Source organism: Beta vulgaris, chromosome 1 (assembly GCF_026745355.1).
Source record: "Beta vulgaris subsp. vulgaris cultivar EL10 chromosome 1, EL10.2, whole genome shotgun sequence".
In the NCBI taxonomy this organism is placed as follows: Eukaryota; Viridiplantae; Streptophyta; class Magnoliopsida; order Caryophyllales; family Amaranthaceae; genus Beta; species Beta vulgaris.
In genome coordinates, this window is record NC_079202.1 from 36,494,152 (window position 1) to 36,516,958 (window position 22,807).

General features: G+C 35.9%; 1 long non-coding RNA gene across 1 annotated transcript; it reads left to right on the forward strand.

Moving 5' to 3' along the window:
* Positions 1-21,349: 21,349 nt before the first annotated feature.
* Positions 21,350-22,604, forward strand: LOC125497393 (uncharacterized). Its single transcript, XR_007274082.2, has 2 exons — positions 21,350-21,615; positions 22,303-22,604. It is a non-coding gene; the product is annotated as an uncharacterized LOC125497393 (long non-coding RNA).
* Positions 22,605-22,807: the final 203 nt, after the last annotated feature.

Genomic DNA, 22,807 nt, shown 5'->3' on the forward strand with positions numbered 1-22,807 from the left:
CTCGACAAATTACGAAAAAATATGAAACTAAATATGAAAATGGGAACTATATTTTGGGACACCCAAAATGGAAATGGGAAATATATTTTGGGATGGAGGGAGTAATGAACAAAACAACATCGAACAAACTAAGCAACGTGAAGATGAAAGTAGAATAAAAGAACAACACACGAGACTCAATGAACATCTAAATCAACAATGAACATCTAAATCAGCAATGAACAACAACAAAAAAAGATGAACATAAGAGGAAATATCTGATGAACAACCACTCAACCTAATGAACCAACAATGAAAACACTATGAAAAAAATTTGCAATAAAAAACTAAGAAACATAAAGTTAAAGGTCAACAAAGGAGAATCGTCGAGATCGATGTTCATTGGAGAACAGTTGATGTACATTAGTTTCACATGTTCATTGGAGAACAGCTGATGTACATTAATTTCACGCGTTTTATATTTTTTGGGTTGCGTTTCGGCCCGTGCCTATCATTATAATGGTAGACACTAGTCCACCATCTACCAATTGGGTATAAAGGAGAGTATATACTAAAGCTGTCAAAAACTGGTCCAGCCTTTTTTCTTTTTTTTTTTTTAGCCAGAAAGAAAGAAACTAGGGAGGAACCCAATTAACAGGACATCCTAAAGCATCCTTACGGATGATCTTGGAAAAAGCAATATCAGGAGATTCAAACCAATAACAGAGATTAGTAGTGGAATGGCCATAATGTGCCATCCAGTCGGCAGCAAAATTAGATTCTCTAAAAACATGTTGAATATTATAATTTTCAAATTTTCTCAAATCATCTGCTGCATCATTAATGAGAGCATTAATAGACCAGGGAATTTTCCAGATTCTTTTGATAGCTTGAATAACCGAGACATTATCACTGTAATACCCCGTATTTTTAGTATTTATTTAAATAAATAAATATGTATTTTATATTTATTTTCTAAAATAAATATTTTAAGCAAAGGATATTTTAGTATATCTATTGGTTTTAAATTATTTTGGCGGGAATATGGCGCCAAAATTGGATTTTTTAAACTTTTGGTTTAAAATCCTAGTCAAAATTATTCAAAAATCCAAAAAAAAAAAAATATTTTTTTTTAGGCCATATTTTTACGGGATTTGAGTAATGGGGGAGTTTTGTTTTTCCAAATTTATGATGAGGTTACAAATCTTGGTTTAATCTCCTAATTTATGGTGAAGGTTACAAATCTTTAATTTTTGAAATTAAGTACTACTATTCTACTCCTATAAATACCCCACACCTTGCCATCTTTTCCACACAAAAACTTTGAAGAATCTATAATTTCTTACTTCAAAGTTCTTCTTTCTCTTCCTATGTATTCTAGTTTTATATTTCTTATTCAAGTTTCAATTTTCTTTGTTTAAGAAAAATATTTTCATATTTCTTACTCAAAAATATTATGCTCATGATAGATCATTCATGTTTAAATTCATGATTAAGTTCATGTGGTAGATTGCTTGTTGGTTGGCTATGAGAAAGCTCAAGTATAAGAATAAGTGAAGATACTAGTATTAGTTTGTGCAAGATCAAGGTACGTTATGTAGCTAGATCTTTTAAAATGTGGTTTATATGATAAAGTTGTTTATTGATTTTATTGGTTGGATTGGTTTAGAAATTTGTTTAAATGGTTACAAATTTTTATTTCACCTTGAAGTGAAAAGAATGAATTATTTTATCAATCATTTTTATATAGAAGTTTTGTTATCCTTTTTGGAAAATTAAATTATTTTTACAAGGAAAGGTTGATTGGTTTTTATGAACTTTGAATGTTCAAAAAGTTGTTTATGAGGAAAGGAGGTTTATTCATGACTTACAAGTCATATTATTATTATTTCCGCTTGATTAATATCAAGAGATTCAAAGTCCACTTGTTGGCAATTATAGTTACCCCTTGATATAGCTCCGTGATGGGATGACTAGCTTGGGGGTGTGCACACTTAGCAAAATAGAAGGGGAGTAAGAAGAGGAATTGTTTTCAGGATTATTTTTAATCCAAGTTGTTTGGAAAGAGTTTTTCTTAAAAGGTTATTCTTGAATTATATTCAAGTGTTTGGAAAGAGTTTGTTCTTAAAAGTTTTCTTGAATTATTATTCAAGTGTTTGAAAAGAGTTTGTTCTTAAAAGGTTTTTCTTGAATTATTATTCAAGTGTTTGGAGAAGTTTGTTCTTAAAATGTTATTCTTGAATTATTATTAAGTGTTTGAAAAAGTTTATTCTTAAAGAGTTATTCTTGAATTATTGGTGATGGAGTTTTCGAAATGAAAAATTGTTACGAACTAACAAATGTGTTACTTATCTAGTACATTTCGTACTCAGTTTTATACTGACGCGTATTTCTTTTTCCTATTTGGCTTTGCCCTGTTTACCTTTTTGGTAAGCAGATTTGCAGGTGAATTTTGGATGTGCATGGGAGCATACTAGGAAAGGGATCTTCACCTAGATTAGAGTGTTTCATTTATTTTGAGTATTGAGACAATATTTACTTTTATTAATAAAGAAGTATTATTATTTTTGGTTAAAGTCTTCCGCTGCAAGTTATTTTGGTTAGTTAGTAGTTGGTTGCCGAAAGCGTGTTAGTCACGTGGCGGTAATACTCCTAAATTACTCAAATATTATTTATTAAATTATTTATTTAAAAGTGAGTAATTTGGGGGTGTTACAAAGTGGTATCAGTTTTTCAGGTCTTGAAAAGATAAAAGTTGAAATTGATGGGTAGACATAAGATGGGCATATAGAGTTTCGCATTTGCATTCTAAAATGTTTTTGTTAAATTTAATTGTTTTCTTTTTGACGATTTGTATAGACGTATCTTGCTAGGACCACAAAAGGTATATATTTATATTTATTTATTTTTTGTTTGGAAAGATGAAGGGTGTAGATATGTTGGGGTGACAAGCTCTGTCTAGGATTAGGAAGGCTCTCCCCGACGCTGTGGGTAACTTCCTTACCTGGGAGCTATAATCACCTTGGCTATTCTATATCTTGAAATCAAGTACACTTTAAAATTTTTGAAATAAATATTTTAAGCCATAGTGGTGCATTTAGTACAAATCTTGGACCGTATTTTTTTTACTTACCATATATTAGTATTACTTTTATGATGATGTACTTGTAATATTTCAATTCTTTTTGCTTTTATATGATCGTTGTTGGAAGTTAAGGAAAAAGTTTATGTTATTCCCTATGTATGGGATAAGCAAGAAGTCATGCTGCATTGGCGAGCAAATAGTAGTACTATGTGTATTTTTTTTACCTTTCGAAAATACTCAGGCCAGTCTGATTATATGGCCATTGATGAGTTGGAGAATGTTATTTAGACAGACTACGTACCAGAGTTTAAAGTTTTCAGATCGTAGACATATATAGTTTTGTTTTGGTCATGAAACGTTCTAGTTGTCTTAAGAATATTTTGATATGCTCAAATATTCTAGTAGTTGTTATAAATAAGGCTTCATATTTGGCCGTGATATATGAAATATGTGATTGCTATGTTTTGAACTAGTTATACCGGCATGTTATTTATTAATTTTTTTGGTAGTTACACAACTATTCTATGAATGTTAGTTGAGATTTATCCTCAAACACCCTTATATCTAGTAGAATGGCAGAAAGAAGGAGAAGGAGTATAAGTTCTATGGTTAGAAGGCTAGCAAAGATAACTGAAAACATCACTCAAGTGATAGCTAATCAAGCAACCAAGCAAAGTGAGACCGATAGCTAATCAAGGGATGACTAGCTTGGGGGGTGTGCACACTTAGCAAAATAGAAGGGGAGGTAAGATGAGGAATTGTTTTCAGGATTATTTTTAATCCAAGTTGTTTGGAAAGAGTTTATTCTTAAAAAGGTTATTCTTGAATTACTATTCAAGTGTTTGGAAAGAGTTTATTGTTAAAAAGGTTATTCTTGAATTACTATTCAAGTGTTTGGAAAGAGTTTGTTCTTAAAAGGTTGTTCTTGAATTATTATTCAAGTGTTTGGCAAGAGTTTGTTCTTAAAATGTTATTCTTGAATTATTATTAAGTGTCTGAAAACAGTTTATTCTTAAAGAGTTATTCTTGAATTATTGGTGATGGAGTTTTCGAAATGAAAAATTGTTACGAACTAACAAATGTGTTATTTATCTAGTACATTTCGTACTCAGTTTTATACTGACGCGTATTTTCTTTTTCCTATTTGGCTTTGCCCTGTTTACCTTTTTGGTAAGCAGATTTGCAGGTGAATTTTGGATGTGCATGGGAGCATACTAGGAAGGGGATCTTCACCTAGATTAGAGTGTTTCATTTATTTTGAGTATTGAGACAATATTTACTTTTATTAATAAAGAAGTATTATTATATTTGGTTAAAGTCTTCCGCTGTAAGTTATTTTGGTTAGTTAGTAGTTGGTTGCCGAAAGCGTGTTAGTCACGTGGCGGTAATACTCCTAAATTACTCAAATATTATTTATTAAATTATTTATTTTATAAGTGAGTAATTTGTGGGTGTTACAATCACCCTCAATTGTAATATTATTAGCCCCCAGATAGAGTGCTCCCCTTATACCTTCTCTTAGACCCAGGCCTCAGCAACTAAGATAGAATTATTATCAGCTATGGCGTTAGCACCACTAAGCAAAAGATTCCCCACAGAATCTCTAATAACAAAGCCATAAGCTGTACTTCCATTCTGTAACTTGGAACCATCAAAATTAAGTTTAACAAAATCAAGAGGGGGGGGGGCAAAATAATATTAGGCCTAGGCTTTTTAGCCGCTTTAGCAACATGCTAACTAGAATCTAAATTGGAAGAATTAAACCAGGAACAATCTAGATTATGCATATAAGCTTTAATCATTGCCCCTAGTTCTGCTGGAGAAAAGCTTTCCTGACGAAAAGTGATACTATTTCTAGCATATATACCAAATGAACCACCATACAATAGCATAGAAATTGAGGTTCTTAAGAGTCAAACAAGACTTAAGATTGCACAAGTACTCAATAAAAGAAAGATCACTATTATCTATAGGAAGGGAAGAAAAAAACCCATTGACATTAACTATTTCTAAAACATCATGTACAAAAGGACAGTCAAGAAATAAGTGATGGTCATCTTCTGAGTGATAGTTACAAAAAACACACTCTAAAGGAAGGAAAATATGACTCATTTCTAACCTCTTTTTAGTAGGGAGACCATTCTGACAAATTTTCTACAGAAAGAATTTAATCTTGGGGGGAATGGACAAACCCCAAATCCATGCAAAACTAACCTGATTGGGCGGGTCTAAGCCATACCCTTGAAGCAGAGCAACACCCGACTTAACCGAATATTCTCCATCTGCAGTAAGGCCCCAAAAAATCCTATCTGCCATTTTATTATAAGGGATAAAGATTTTTAAAATATCTTCCACTACATTAATCGAAACATAGTTTAAGAGAAGTTCTTTATTCCATTGAGCAACATCTGTAATGAAAAAATTAACCGTCAATTCCTCTGACCCAATAATAGGGGAGTACTTTTTTTTAATAGGGTAATCAAACACCCAATTGTCATTCCAAAATGAGATAGACTCCCCATTCCCCACCATCCATCTAAGACCTTGCTTAAAAGGCGTACGAAGCGTCATTAGTTTACGCCATTGCCAAGATACATTAGCTTTAGTTTATAAGTGAATAAGGTGTCTTGTTTTAAATATTTCTGCTTAACGAGTTTGACCCATAAATTGTTAGGCATCCTAAGTATTTTCCAAAGAAGTTTGAACTGAAGAGTTAAGTTATTAACTTTAGCTTTTCTCAACCCCAATCCTCTAAATTTTTTTGGTGAACAAGTCTTATCCCAACCTATCAATTTAGGAGCTTTAGAGTTCTGATCTTTATTCCAAAGAAAATTCCTATAGTTTTTATCTAAAGAAGAGAGGATAGAAGGAGGGAGAATAAAACTTTGCATCTGGAAGCTAGCTTTAGAAGCCAGATTTGACTGGATTAAAATAGCTCTACCTGCTTGAGATAGAGAATTGGCTCTCCACTTGGTAAGCTGAGAGGAGACTTTTTCTTGAATAGAACTAAAAGTTGCATTTGTAACCTTGCTACTAATGATTGGGCAACCCAAGTAGTTACCTAGTGATAGAGAATCATCCATTTGGAGAATATTCTGAAAAACACTTAATGATTCTGCTGGGGTATTTGTAGTACATTGAAAAGCAGACTTATGAAAATTGACAAGTTGGCCTGACATTGAGCAGTACTTGTTAAGAATAGATTTTATACACTAGGGGAAAAAACATAAAGGGCTGCGCAGGAAGGGCTGCGCTTTTCGTAAAAGCGCAGCCCTACTAGTGAAGGGCTGCGCTTTTTTAAAAAAGCGCAGCCCTACAAGCAGAAGGGCTGCGCTTTTTAAAAAAGCGCAGCCCTTCACTAGTAGGGCTGCGCTTTTTTAAATAAGCGCAGCCCTTCTGTAGGTAATAAGGGCTGCGCTTTTAAAAAAGCGCAGCCCTTCTGCTTAGTAGGGTTGCACTTTTTTAAAAAAGCGCAGCCCTTCTGCTTAGTAGGGCTGCGCTTTTTTAAAAAAGCGCAGCCCTTCCTGAAAAAATTTGAAATTTCGGAATCGCGGGCTTTGAAATATTGAGCGGGGATTCGTCAAATATATTATCCCTCATTCTCTCTCCTCTCTCACGTCCCTCATTATTCCTTTCCTCCTTCTCTCTCATCCTCTCTTTTCTCTCATCCTCTCTTCTCTCTCAAAAACTCCCATAAACATTTGCGACAAAAACCTTGAAATGATTTGCACTAAACATGGCGACGGAGTCCGATTGCCTATTGTGATACCTTTTCGGAAGCGGAACGAGCCAACGAGTCAAACTCACGGCTATGCCGTGATGTTTAGGCTTTTTAAGCCATCCGAGTTCGTTTAAGCCTCCAAATATCCATTTTAAGTTTTTCCGAAATTTTTTTTCCCTTAAATTATGTATTTGGGTTTTGTTTTATGTATTTAAACATTATTAGGTTGTAGTTCTTGTATTTTCAGATCTATAATGTTCTTGTATACTTCTCTTTGTTTATATATTTTGATTAATGTTCTTGTATACTTCTCTTTGTTTTGATTAATGTTCTTGTATACTTCTCTTTGTTTTGATTAATGTTCTTGTATACTTCTCTTTGTTTATTTTGATTAATGTTATTTTTGTATACTTCTCTTTGTTTATTTTGATTAATGTTCTTGTATACTTCTCTTTGTATATAATTTCTTGTATTTTAATCTTTGTTTTGATTAATGTTCTTGTATACTTCTTGTATACTTATTGTATAGTTTTTGTTCCTTTTTTTCATTTTCGTTTCATTCTTTTTATTGTTTTGGGTTTAGTATTTTCGTTTCGTTTCTCTTCTCTTCTGTTTAATTTCAGAAAATGTGAGATTATGAGTAAAAAAATGACAAAAATTTTTTTTTTTTTATTTTTTTTTTGGTAGGAAGGGCTGCGCTAGTTAGAAAAAAGCGCAGCCCTTCTAGCCCAGAAGGGCTGCGCTTTTTCCTAACTAGCGCAGCCCTTCTGGGCTAGAAGGGCTGCGCTTTTTCCTAACTAGCGCAGCCCTTCTAGCTTAAGGGCTGCGCTTTTCTAGCGCAGCCCTACTTAAAAAGTGAAAGGCTGCTACTGAAAGGGCTGCTGTCAAAAAGCGCAGCCCTACATGCCTTTTTTAGCGCAGCCCTTCTTCATTTTTCCACTAGTGATAGCATGACAACTTTCTACTTTAGCTTTTGCAAAAATCATTGTATCATCCGTAAAAGTTAAAAAAGGAATGTTAATTCTAGAATGACCAAGAGTGACCCCTATCAATCGAGAATCTATAGTACTAGCTTGAAACAATTGACGAGCTAAAATTTCTGCACATAGAATAAAAATATACGTTGAAAATGTACTTCCTCCGTTTTTTATAGAGGTTATATTTCCCTTCAATGAAAATGTTATTGTAGATGCTACATGTCATAAATGGGTCCCTTTTTATCATAAAGATCTTAAAATATTATTAAAAAGTTGGTGGTCCCCCCACATTCTCCTTTAAAATACCCATACATTTTTCTTAACAAATGTTTTTTTTATTCAAAAAGTGGTGGTCCCCTACTTTCTCTCTCTACCTTTCGTTAAAATCCCCCACTTTCTCTATGTAGTTGTATATAAAAACGGAGGAAGTATGTATATATATATATATATATATATATATAATATATATATATATATATATATATATATATATATATATATATATATATATATCAAACTTGCAAACTTACACGGAACAATAATTAACCCATATCCCAAAGCGAAAGTGTGATTCATAATCGACCTGAACACCAGACTAAGAATAATTGATAACTGAATAAAACCAAGGCTCGAGCTTTTGTGTTTTCTCCATGTTTCTATTTATGTGCAAGATAATATGCTTGCCTCAAATGGAACAATACAACCTAGAGGAGATTATATGCACTACATCACCCTAACCCTACGTCGCTAGGAGACAAAGTAAAATATACAGACATTCAAACTTCCCTAAGCAAAAAAATTTATGAGAAATTCTCTCCAGGTTTTCTCTCGACACAAAGTGTTGTTGCCATGGCAAGGAAAAATGGCGGAAAGCTCAGAATCAAAATCCTGAAAAATCAATGGCGAAAAATCCTGAATAATCAATGGCGAAACCTTGTGGTCCTTCTTCAGATTCGCAGGCATTGAGAACTTGTTCGATGGATGAAATAATTGGTATTGAAGCTCTTGATTTTAGATTAGGCTCTATTCTTACTCCAAAATCATCAACCAAAATTTACAGCAGCAATCGGCGATTCGTCACAGATTCAATGAGTGGCTTCAATCCTTGCATTCAAAACCTTCGAATCAAGAGAGGAATGAAGGGATGACCTCAGTTCCAATTCTACAACAATTTAATGAAGTTGCTGATGAAAATGTGAATGCAATTGATGTTGATGTAAATAGAATTGATGTTGAAATGGATAAACAACACATTAATTTGAATTACAATTAGGAATCTAATCATGTAAAAATTGAATTAGAAGATATTGAGGATGAAATCAACTATTGGAGTTCTTCGCTCATCTGTTATGTAGTTGGTGTGATTCCACCAATTCAGGTGATGGATGGATTTGTGAGGAGAACTTGGAAGAATTTTAAGGTTGATAAGGTTGTTGTTGTTAAGAAGGGTATCTTCTTGGTGAGGTTTGCTGCGATGGATTCTAGGGATCAGGTAATGAATGGGCATTGTTTCTTTGATAGCAAGCCTGTAATCAAGAAGAAATGGCATGCTGAAATGGATTTTGAACGAGATGAGATTAAAACTATACCAATATGGTTCAATTGAAAATTGAACTTAAATATTGGGGAGAGAAATCTCTTCATAAGATCGTTGCTCAACTGGGAGATCCTATTAAAAGGGATGATGCAACTAGAAATCGTGAGAAGTTGCAATATGCAAGGATATTGATTGAAGTGAAGATGGATCAGGTTTTACCAGATAAGATTGAATTTGTGAATGAACATGGGAATCTCACTATAGTTCTAGTGCACTATGAATGGAAACTAGTGCATTGCCATGATTATAATGGCATTGGTCATTCTACACAAGATTGTAGAATTAAGAAGCAACAGAAGAGATGGGTCAAGAAAGCACAATAATCAGTGCGGCAAAATGTTATGTAACCTGTGGTTGAACAAATTGAACATATTGCACCACTTGTTCATACAAAAATTGATCCATATGGATTTCAAAAGACTGTTAGACCTATCAGGGTGAGGGTTACTGCTACTAAGGAAACCAGTGTAGTTAATTCTTTTAATCTACTGCATGAAGGAGGATTTATGGAGGCAGAAATGCAAGATAATGGATTGAATGGGGCTCCATCAGTAAAAGAGAGAGGGAACTCTCTCCATCATAATGGATAGGATCTTATGCTGGAATGTGAGGGGGATTAACATGGCTAGGAAGCAGGATGATGTAAGACTATACATTAACAAAATGTCTGCTGGCGTTGTTAGTCTCCTGGAGACTAAGGTGAAGGTTTCCAATTTAGGAAATCACTACCAAAGAATGTTTTTTGGATGGTGTTTTACATCAAATTCAGCCTATCACTCTGGTGGCAGGATCATAGTAGCATGGAAGGTAGGGAGCTTTCATATTAACATTGTAAGTGCCTCTAGTCAGTTTATTCATTGTTTTATAGAGCCCTTAAGTGGTAGGACTGGTTTCTTTTGTACCTTTATATATGCTTTTAAGGATGGTAAAAGCAGGGAAGTATTATGGAAGGGTTTGAGGAATTTGTATACCCAAGATGCTTAAGCAATATGTGGTGACCTAAATTATGTAATGAATTCAGAGGAAAGAATTGGCTAGAGAGAATGAAACCAGAGATATAAGATTATGTATGTCAGACTGTGGTTTGTCTGATATCAAGAGTGTGGGTAACATGCTCACCTGGAACAATTAACAAGAAGGCATCAAAAGAGTATACTCTAAAATGGATATAGTGATGGCCAATTCGAGCTGGCAGGACACTTATAGCTCAGCAGAGGTATGCTTTCATAATGAAGGTGAATTTGATCATTCACCTGCATTAATAACACTATATCCAAGAGATAACGCTGGAGACTGGAGTGAAGCCTTTCAGATACTTTACAATGTGGAAAAGTGCTCCGCAGTTCAAGGACATGGTGAAGAAGGGGTGGAGTGCAGCTGTTCAAGGCATTAAGATGTATGTGGTGTTGCAGAAGTTAAAAGCTGTGAAAAAAGAATTAAAAGAATTGAACAGAACTGGTTTTGCAGAGATTCATGTAGCAGAGGTGGAAGCCTATAATAAAATGGTGGAAGCACAAACTCTTATGCATCAACACCCAGGGGATGCACAGTATGCAGATGTTGAGCTTGCAGCTGTTCAAGACTATACATGTAAACATCAAGCATATGTAGAATTCCTGAAGTAAAAATCCAATATAGAGTGGATTAAGAATGGGATGAAAACACCTCTCCTTTCCACCAAAGTATCAAGGCTATAAAACTTCAAAATCATGTTTACAACATATATGATGCTAATGGTAGATGGGTTGATGATGCTAAAGAAGTTAATGAAGCGTTCTTGACATATCATACAGATTTGCTTGGTTCAACTGAACCTAGGAGGCATGTATCACCTCAGGTCATTGAATGTGGGCCTGTGCTTACTGAAGATCATAAATGCATACTAGAAGCTTCATATATAGTGGAAGAAGTGAAGCATGCTCTATTATCCATTCCTGGATGCAAAGCTCCAGGCCATGATGAATTCAATTCACATTTATATAGAGACTCATGGGATATAGTTGGTAATGAAGTTGTGTATGTTATCCTTGATGTATTACAAAGTGGGAAGCTACTGAAGGAATCAAATACCACCACTATCACACTCATTCCTAAAGTGAAATGTCCTAAGAGTGTGAAGGAATTTAGACCTATATCTTGTTGTAACACAATATATAAATGTATTACAAAAGTGCTTTGTGGGAGATTGAGGCAAATTCTGCCAGACATTATAATGGAGAACCAGGGGGTTTTGTCCATGGTATATACATAGTCCACAATATTATGATGATATATGATACAAGAACTAGTAAAGCACTATTGGAGAAAAAATACTGCTCCAAGTTGTATCCTAAAAATTGACATACAAAAGGCATATGACACAGTGAACTGGGAATTTTTGAGAGAAATGCTCACTCATTTACAGTTTTCAGAGAGCTTCATTCATTTAGTCATGGAATGTGTGAGTACAACCATGTTCTCCTTGATGATAAATGGGTCTATGGAAGGGTTCTTTAAATCTGCTAGGGGATTGAGACAAGGAGATCCCTTATCTCCCCTTCTTTTTATGATATGTATGGGATACCTCTCAAGAGTATTGTGGAAAAGGAGCAGATTAGATAGTTTCCAATTTCATCCTAAGTGCAAAGCCCTGATATTGACTCATATGTGCTTTGCAGATGATCTTATTTTATGCTGCAAAGGTGACTATGCCTCTCTTTACCTGCTACTGGGTGCTTTTAAATTGTTGTCCACTACATCTGGTTTAAAGGCAAATGCGCAAAAATCAGCTATGTATACTTGTGGGATGAAGGAGCATGAAGTTCAGAGGATCATGCTTGCATCAGGCTTTGAAAGCAATACTTTACCTTTCAAGTACCTTGGTGTTCCTATATGCTCAAAGAAGATTTCTGCAGCATAGTGAGAAGTATTGACAGAGAAGATCATTGCAAGAATTCGAAACTGGAGTACAAGGCATCTATCTTACATGTCCAGATGTCAGTTGATAAATTCAGTGCTGCTCAGTTTACATGTATATTGGGCACAAGTTTTTATCTTACCTCATCGAATACTTAATGAGGTAATCAAGACCTGTCGAGCTTTCCTTTGGAGTGGTCAACATTTCAGTAGTAAACATGGTCAAGTAGCTTGGGAGAATATATGCAGTAAGAAGGAAGCATGGGGCTTAGGCTTCAGAGATGTGAAGTTATGGAACATAGCTTGCATGGGGAAATATGTGTGGGCTATTTCCACCAAGCAAGATAATGTATGGATTAAGTGGTTCAATGCTATATACCCCAGAGAAGAAGACTGGTGGGATTATGTCCCAAAGGCAGATGCCAGCTAATATTGGAGAAGAGTATGTGCTATTAAAGAGAAATTGAAGAATTTTTATACAAATGCTGAGATGCAAGCTATGCCTAAATATTCTGTTAAGGCAATGTATGAGAAAATGAAAGGGGACACTAGTAGAATAATTGTTTATTACTATGGTGGTATTGCTGCAGTTTTACCCATACGCAGCAATATATCAGGTAAAAAGAAAAGGAAATATATAAATAACCATATTGCTGCGGTTTCGGCCGAAAACCGCAGCAATATAGTTTTATCGGAAATTTTTTTGAATTTTTTACAAAACATATTGCTGCGGCTTCTGGCAAGAACCGCAGCAATATATTAAAATAATATAAAAAAAATATTATTTTAATATATTGCTGCGGTTTCGACAAAAACCGCAGCAATATGTTCTTAAAAAGTATTTAAAAATCTAAGGCTAAAGATCTAGGGTTTAAACCTCTTGTTTCCTCTCGCGCCTCTCACGACACTCCTCTCTCCTCTCTCACCCTCAACTCTCACTCTCTCTCCTCTCTCCTCTCTCACCCTCAACTCTCAAGCTATCTCCTCTCTCCTCTCAGCCACCGGCGCTTCCTCCCTCCTCACCACCGGCACTTCCTCCTTTCTGTCTGTCGTTCGTTTGCCTCGTCGCTCCAGATCTCCAGCGCTTCCTCTCTCCTCTCACCCACTGGCAGGTTTTCTCACTCATCTCACCATTCGTCGTTCGTCGTTTCGAGCAATAGGTTTCGACTATTCGTCGTTCTACATCTTCACGAGAAACGAGCTTTTCTCGTCTTGCAGATCCGTTTTTAGGAAATGACTTTTCATGAGAAACGAGGCAATGGTCGTTCTCCAGATCTGTTTCTTTTCTTCTTCTTTTTTCGTTTTTTTTTTTCTTTTTTTTTTTGTTTATTTTTTGTCTTTTTTTTCGTTTTTTAATCTGTTTGTAGATTTTGTTTTAGAATTTTTTTTGATTTTTTGTAATATATTTTTTTCAAATCAGTTAGTTATTTTTTTCAGATCAGTTTGTTATTTTTTTCAGATCAGTTTCTTATTTTTGTAATATATTTTAGTTTTTTATTATATTTTTTGTAATTAGTCATTAGTTATAAGGTTGTTTTTTTATTTTTGTAATTAGTCATTTAGTTATAAGGTAATTAATCATATGTTATTTCATCTTCAGTTTATCTGTGAATTTGATGGATAGTGAATGGGAAAGTTGTATGGTTTTAATATTTCAAATTTAATAGCAAAATGCAAAAAAATTTTTTTTTACCTGTGCCAGGATCTATTGCTGCGGTTTTGGGCAGCAACCGCAGCAATATGTTGTGCTTTTTTAATAAAAAAATAAATATATTGCTACGGTTTTTGCTAGTAACCGCAACAATATTTTGGCCTATTGTGAAACACCCCGATTTTTGAAACAGTTTATTATCTATATTATTAACTATATTATATATTTTAGTTTATTTAATAATTAAATTCATTTATCTTTAGCAATTATTTTATAAATAATTATTATATGCTTATAGTGGGACAAGTTTAGTAAGTAATTTAACTAGTAATAGTAATAAGAGGAAATTTATTCACTGTATGTAAGAAGGGGGAAAAGGGAAAATAAAACAAGAAAAAAAGAAAAGAAAAAAAAATAACACAAAAAAGAAGAACATTCAAAACGGTGTTCACCACCGTTCACCATATTCACCCTCTTCACCATCTTCACCCTCTTCACCATTTTCTTCTCTCAAAATTCTTCCTTCATCACACAATCATCATCGTTCCCGACGACACAACCACACCGCCACAAGAGGTGACACCATAGAAGTAGGCGGTGCAAGGAAGAAAAGGGGGGTCGTTGTTGCTGTAATTTGGAGCATTTGGTGCTCGAATTAGGGGCGTTTGCAAGTTATTTCTCATCCCCAATCATCTATATTAGTGGATTCCGGTTTCATTGAGGAGCCGTATTGACTGAGCTAGTTGGTTTGATATAGTTTAAAAGGTAAGATTCCTTACTTAAATCTTTAATAGTTACAAGAAAGGTCTACAAAAGTTAAGATTTCAACTAAAACTTTCATATTTACGAGGAACGATTATAAAGGTATGTATCTCTCTTGAGTTAAGATTGGTTTGAATAGGAGGATGTTCCTCCTAATACGGATAGTTTGTTTTCAAACCTTGAATTATAAAATAGTTACAAAAAGATTTATGGATAGTTTATGTTTTCAAACGGTTGGGATTGCCTTTATGGTGTCTCAAGGAATTGGAATTTGTCGGGATCGTCTCGACATTACAGAATAGTTGGGGGGTACGTTGATCAGTACCTCAACTTAGATCTTCTGCTACGGTTTGACCGTTTGTGGGGTGTGCACACTAGGGGTCTTTGTCTAATAGTTACCCGGAGGGCCTAGCTAGCCCAAGGGAAATAAAGTTCGTTCCATTCCATAGATTTATGATTCTAAGATTCTGAAAGAAACGTTTTAGCAGAGAAAATAGAAAAGTATTTGGTTTGGAAAAGAAATGAAGAAAAATGTTTTACAATGTTTTATTTAGTATTGGGATTGCAAAAGTGAATGATTTGTAGGATATAATTAATGCATCCTACCTGCATATGTATTTGGCTTTACAGTATTGAATCTTGCTCAGCCTGTTTGGCTGATACTACATGCTTGATAATGCAGGTACATGAAGGCTTAGAGTCGGGGTATGGGCGGAGAGCAACGTCCACTAGTTTTGCGTAAATATAATTATAAATAGTTCTGTTCTGGTGCATTTCTTATATATAATCAATATTTTGAGACTTAGGGTTGTAAATATTAATCCACTAAATCTTTATTCGGTTGGGTTGTAATAGTTTAAAATAACTTAAATTTAGTTTTGGTGCAGGTAGTTCTTCTTAGCGATTATTCTCGTAATAATCGTGGAATAACACGTTTGGATTTCGAGTAGTTATACAGGAATTTCGTTGGTATTTGAAATGGGTGGAGTTGTTGGGAATTTGGATTTTGGATTGCTGATTTGTTGAAACAGGTTTAAAATTCGGACGCAGTCCTAAATTAAATTTAGGCAGTCCATTTTTCAAACGGAACTCTGCCGAATTTTCTATAGAATTTTAATATTATTTATTTTAATAATCACTCGAAATTCAGGGGTGTTATAGTTGGTATCAGAGCCTAGGTTAATAAAGGACTGGGTTAAGTTAGAGATGATAGGAAACTAAAATTTTGACAAGCCGAGGTGAGAAAGTGAGATGGGTTATACACGGGAAGTGTATATTCTGTGTTGTTTATATGCTTACATTAATTATGTGATTGTTTTTGTAGATCGTGATTTGAGAGTTAATATTCTTTTATGACAATCAATGTGTTATACTCGTGTTTTATCGAGATTCAAGTTCTTTTACCTTATGTAGTGCTTACAAGATGCACAAGCGCGAAAGAAGTAAATCATCAGAGATGCGCGCTTTGATGCGCCAGATGGCCGAGTCTAATAAGGCCATGACTGAGGCTGTGCAATTGCTAGCGGAAGCACGAGCTGCTACTACTAGCACTAGCAAAGTAGCTATCACTGAAGTTGCTGCTGTGCATAAAGCAATTGACGGGAAGAAGCCGCCTAAGTATGATGGAAAAGGCGACCCCGTGAAGATGGAGAATTGGATTAGAGAGTTTGACAAGATCTTCGTCACTCTCCAGGTCCCTGAAGAGATGAGAGTAGACTCCGCAGCCCTACCATCTCACTGAAGATGCTGATATCTGGTGGACCAAAACAAAGATAATTTTACCACCAAAGTCACATACGATGAGGATGGTTTTGAGGAGGTGGAGACAAAGGAATTTGGTTGGAAAGAGTTCAAGAAGGCGCTACGCGCTGAGTTCTTCCCACCTCATATGAGGAAAAGGAAGAGATCTGAGTTTGAACAGCTGGAGCAAGGAGATATGTCTGTCCAAGACTTTTATACAAATACCTTGAGTTGTCTCGTTTGTGCCTGAATTGGTCCCAAATGAACAAGAAAGAGCTCAGAGGTTCGAGGAAAAACTTGATCTTGAACTTCTTAGCAATATGGGACGGCCGACTTCACGACCTTGAACGAAGTTTATACTCGTGCTAGCAATGCCGAGAGAATCAAGGAGAGAAGGAAAGCCGCAGAAAAGATGAAAGCTCCTACAAAAGAAAGTACCCAACAATGGGATAAGGGTAATAACTTTAGTCAAAACAAGAGCAGAAACTTTGATAATCGGGGTTCTAGGGGTAACTTCAATAGAGGAGGTCAGAGTCAACAAGCCTCAAGGAGTGCTCAGAGTTCGTTTCAGCCCCGTAGCCAAGCCCAGAGCCAATCACAATTCAAAAAACCCAGGACCTGTTCGTCGTTATTTCTGCAAAAGATGTGAAAACAATCATCCAGGGAGGGATTGTGAAGGCAATAAGGTGACGTGTAATTATTGCAAGAAGGAGGGGCATAGAGCTTATGAGTGTTTCACTAACCCTGATGCTAAGATTGGCCGCAATTATGAGGTGTTGAGGACACCCACTGCTAGTACAGCTAGTAATCGCCCAACTACTTCTGCAGCTACAAATCGTAGCGCAGGAACGGCTAATGCTGCTCAGGCTAAGAGAAGTCTTGAGAAAAAGAACACGGGCAACCTTAATCATCTTAAGCAAGCAGATGCAGATAACCAGGGGAATGCAGTGACCGGTACTTTCTCTATCTATTTTACACCTGCCTACGTTCTATTTGATTCAGGTGCATCACATTCATTTATATCTGAAACTTTTGCAAAAAGGTTAAACTTAGAAAGTGTCACACCTTGTGAGGCCGATATTTCTGTTCCTTCTGGTCTAAGTGTCACGTGTAATAGGATGTATTTAGATGTCCCTATAGCTTATGGTGAAACTACCTTATTCGCTGACCTAATAGTTTTTCCTTTGAAAGATTTTGATATAATACTAGGGATGGACTGGCTAGAAAAGTATAAAGCCAAGATAGACTGTCCGAAACAAAAAGTAACAATAGAGAGTCATAAGGGTGTTCATGTGCTTTATAGTCGCGTCCAGTGAAGATTATTTCTGCTCTTACATTAAGTCTTATTTAAGGAAGGGATGCCCTATGTACCTTTGCCATATTCATGATATAGTAAGGAAAGACCACAGCTCGGAGATGTCCCAGTTGTGAATGAGTATCAAGATGTGTTTCCAGATGATTCTTAATATGCCTCCAAAGCGTGATGTGGAATTTAACATCGATTTGGTACCTGGAATGGGACCTATATCTAAGCCACCTTATCGAATGGCGCCTGCTGAGATGAGAGAACTGAAAACTCAATTAGAAGAGTTGCTAGATAAAGGCTACATTCGACCTAGTGTATCACCTTGGGGTGCACCAGTTCTTTTCGTGAAGAAGAAGGATGGTACCCTACGATTATGTATTGACTACAGAGAACTCAATAACGTCACTGTGAAAAACAAGTATCCATTGCCAAGGATAGATGACTTGTTTGATCAGTTGGCCGGTGCAGGAGTATTCTCTAAGATCGACTTGAGATCAGGTTACCATCAGCTTCGTGTTGCAGATAAAGATATCCCAAAGACAGCTTTTCGTACCCGTTATGGACACTATGAGTTTACAGTTATGCCCTTTGGCTTGACTAATGCTCCAGCGGTGTTCATGGATTTAATGAACAGGGTATTCAGAGCTTATTTGGATAAATTCGTTGTGTTTATTGATGATATATTGATTTATTCAAAGAATGCGAGTGAACATGAAGAGCACCTCCGTGCTGTTTTGCAAATACTGAGAGAAAATCACTTGTATGCAAAGTTCTCCAAATGTGAATTCTGGCTCGAGAAAGTGGCTTTTCTGGGTCATATCATTTCTAAGGAGGGTGTTTCAGTTGATCCATCTAAAATTCAAGCGGTTTCTGAATGGTCTACTCCGAAGAATGTGACTGAAATTCGCAGCTTCCTTGGTCTAGCGGCTACTATAGGAGATTCGTGAAAGATTTTTCCAAAATAGCTCGCCCATTGACAAGTTTGATGAAGAAGTGCACCAAGTATGAATGGAATGATGATTGTGAGAAGGCTTTTCAGACGTTGAAGGAGCGTCTTACTACAGCTCCAGTCTTAACTTTACCTAATGGGGATCAAGACTACGAGGTGTATACAGATGCTTCGAGAAATGGCCTTGGATGTGTGCTTATGCAGAAACGGAAAGTTGTAGCTTATGCGTCTAGACAATTAAAAGTTCATGAGGCGAACTACCCCACACATGATCTTGAATTAGCTGTGTAGTCTTTGCTCTTAAAATTTGGCGTCACTATTTGCTTGGTACTTCATTCAAAAATACTCTGATCATAAAAGCCTCAAGTATATCTTCACGCAAAAAGAGTTGAACATGAGACAAAGAAGATGGTTAGAGCTGATTAAGGATTAGATATGGAGATTCAATACCATGAAGGCAAGGCCAATGTTGTCGCTGATGCGCTTAGCAGGAAATCTTCTCACTCATTGTACACAAACTTTCGAGAAGTTACTTAGAGATGAATTTCAGAATTTTGGTGTCGAACTTGTCCGAGTTGGAGCACAGCTTAACTCCCTTACATTGCAACCAGATGTGTACGATGAGATTAAGGAGAACCAAGCTACTGATGCACTTCTGAAGAAAAAGATGGAAGAGGTTCAAGATACTGAAGATGCTTATTTTAAGATCCATGCAGATGGGAGTCTTCGCTATAAGAGTAGGTGGTGTGTTCCTGACATACCTGATCTGAAGAAGAAAATCTTAGATGAAGCTCATTTGACTCCATATTCGGTACATCCAGGAGGTGACAAGTTGTATAAAGACCTCAAAATCACCTTTTGGTGGCCTCACATGAAGCAACAGGTCGCCGAGTATGTTTCCAAGTGCTTGACTTGCCAAAAAGTCAAGTTTGAGCACAAGAGACCTCAAGGCGAGATTCTTGGAGATTCCAATGTGGAAGTGGGACTCAATTTCTATGGATTTTATCTGGACTTCCAAGAACACCTAATGGTAATAACATGATTTGGGTCATTGTGGACCGACTCACCAAGTCTGCCCATTTCGTACCAATGAAAGATACATGGAAACATCAAAAGCTAGCCGATGCATATAGGAAGAATGTTTTGCGCTTACATGGTGTGCCAAAGGACATTGTGTCCGATAGAGATAGTAGATTCTTATCTAATTTTTGGCAGAAGCTTCAAGAAGCCTTAGGGACACAGTTGAAAATGAGTACATCATTTCATCCTGCTACTGATGGTCAGACAGAGCGCACAATCCAAACACTCGAGGACATGTTGAGGGCATGTGCCTTAGAATTTCAAGGCTCGTGGGAAGATAGACTGGACTTGATAGAATTCTCGTATAATAATAGCTATCATTCTTCAATAGGAATGGCCCCATATGAAGCCTTGTATGGCCGCAAGTGTCGTAGTCCTCTTTGTTGGAGTGATATTGGTGAATCTTGTGTTCTTGGTCCTGAAATGATCCAAGAAACTGTAGAACAAGTAAAACTGATACAACAGAAAATGAAAGCGGCACAAGATAGACAGAAAAGTTATGCTGATAAATACAGACGACATGCAGAGTTTGAAGTCGGTGAGAAAGTACTCTTGAAAGTTTCTCTATAAAGGGAGTAATGCGATTCGGGATGAAGGGAAAGTTAAGCCCTAAATTCATCGGACCGTATGAGATCCTAGAAAGGATAGGTGAAGTTGCCTATAGATTGGCATTACCTCCAGAGATAGCTCGAGTTCACAACGTTTTCCATATTTCTCAACTTCGTCGCTACATTAGTGACCCCTCATGTACTCACACCTGATGAATTGCAACTAGAAGATAACCTTTCATATGTTGAGGTCCCTATGAAAATTCTTGATAGTAAAGTTCGAGCAACTCGGAATGGAGAAGTTAAACTGGTGAAAGTATTGTGGTCGAACCACAAGGACGATGAACTTAGTTGGGAATCCGAGGATGCGATGCGAGCTCAATATCCCCACCTATTTCAATAGGTACGCTTATAGTTACGAGGACGTAACTAATTTTTTTAGGGAGGGTGGAATTAGTATGATTTCATTTCAATTCTTATATTTAAAGATAATTTTGACTTGTATTAAGTGTTTGATCTACTGAAAGTTAATGGCATGTTGAGAGATGCTAGTGAGATAGTTTATGTGCAAGTTTGATACTATATAGTTATTATCTTTCGTACTTTAATAATAGATAGTTGGCTAAACATGTAAAGTTAATGAGCTAAAGTAAGTGTAGGATTTTCGCTACGAGTTTAAGAATTGTTTCAAGTTTCGAGGACGAAACTTATTTTAAGGGGGGAGATTGTAACACCCCGATTTTTGAAACAGTTTATTATTATTTTATTAACTATATTATATATTTTAGTTTATTTAATAATTAAATTCATTTATCTTTAGAATTATTTTAAATAATTTATTATATGCTTATATGGGACAAGTTTAGTAAGTAATGTAACTAGTAATAGTAATAAGAGGAAATTTATTCACATGTATGTAAGAAGGGGGAAAAGGGAAAAATAAAACAAGAAAAGAAAAGAAAAAGAAAAAAAAAATAACAAACACAAAAGAAGAACGACATTCAAAAGTGTTCACCACCGTTCACCATATTCACCTCTTCACCATCTTCACCTCTTCACCATTTTCTTCTCTCAAAATTCTTCCTTCATCACACAACACACACGTTGCCGACGACACAACCACACCGCCACTAGAGGTGACACCATAGAAGTAGGCGGCGCAAGGAAGAAAAGGGGGGTCGTTGTTGCTGTAATTTGGAGCATTTGGTGCTCGAATTAGGGGCGTTTGCAAGTTATTTCTCATCCCCAATCATCTATATTAGTGGATTCCGGTTTCATTGAGGAGCCGTATTGACTGAGCTAGTTGGTTTGATATAGTTTAAAAGGTAAGATTCCTTACTTAAATCTTTAATAGTTACAAGAAAGGTCTACAAAAGTTAAGATTTCAACTAAAACTTTCATATTTACGAGAATGATTATAAAGGTATGTATCTCTCTTGAGTTAAGATTAGTTTGAATAGGAGGATGTTCCTCCTAATACGGATAGTTTGTTTTCAAACCTTGAATTATAAAATAGTTACAGAAAAGATTTATGGATAGATTTATGTTTTTTAAACTGGTTGGGATTGCCTTTATGGTGTCTCAAGGAATTGGAACTTTGTCGGGATCGTCTCGACATTACAGAATAGTTGGGGGGTACGTTGATCAGTACCTCAGACTTAGATCTTCTGCTACGGTTTGACCGTTTGTGGGGTGTGCACACTAGGGGTCTTTGTCTAATAGTTACCCGGAGGGCCTAGCTAGCCCAACGGGAAATAAAGTTCGTTCCATTCCATAGATTTATGATTCTAAGATTCTGAAAGAAACGGTTTTAGCAGAGAAAATAGAAAAGTATTTGGTTTGGAAAAGAAATGAAGAAAAATGTTTTACAATGTTTTATTTAGTATTGGGATTGCAAAAGTGAATGATTTGTAGGATATAATTAATGCATCCTACCTGCATATGTATTTGGCTTTACAGTATTGAATCTTGCTCAGCCTGTTTGGCTGATACTACATGCTTGATATATGCAGGTACATGAAGGCTTAGAGTCGGGTTATGGGCGGAGAGCAACGTCCACTAGTTTTGCGTAAATATAATTATAATAGTTCTGTTCTGGTGCATTTCTTATATATAATCAATATTTTGAGACTTAGGGTTGTAAATATTAATCTCCACCCTAAATCTTTATTCGGTTGGGTTGTAATAGTTTAAAATAAACTTTAAATTAGTTTTGGTGCAGGTAGTTCTTCCTTAGCGATTATTCTCGTAATAATCGTGGAATAACACGTTTGGATTTCGAGGAGTTATACAGGAATTTCGTTGGTATTTGAAAGGGTGGAGTTGTTGGGAATTTGGATTTTGGATTGCTGATTTGTTGAAACAGGTTTAAAATTCGGACGTCAGTCCTAAATTAAATTTTAGGCAGTCCATTTTTCAAACGGAACTCTGCCGAATTTTCTATAGAATTTTAATATTATTTAATTTAATGAATCACTCGAAATTCAGGGGTGTTATATATTGCTGCGGTTTAAACCG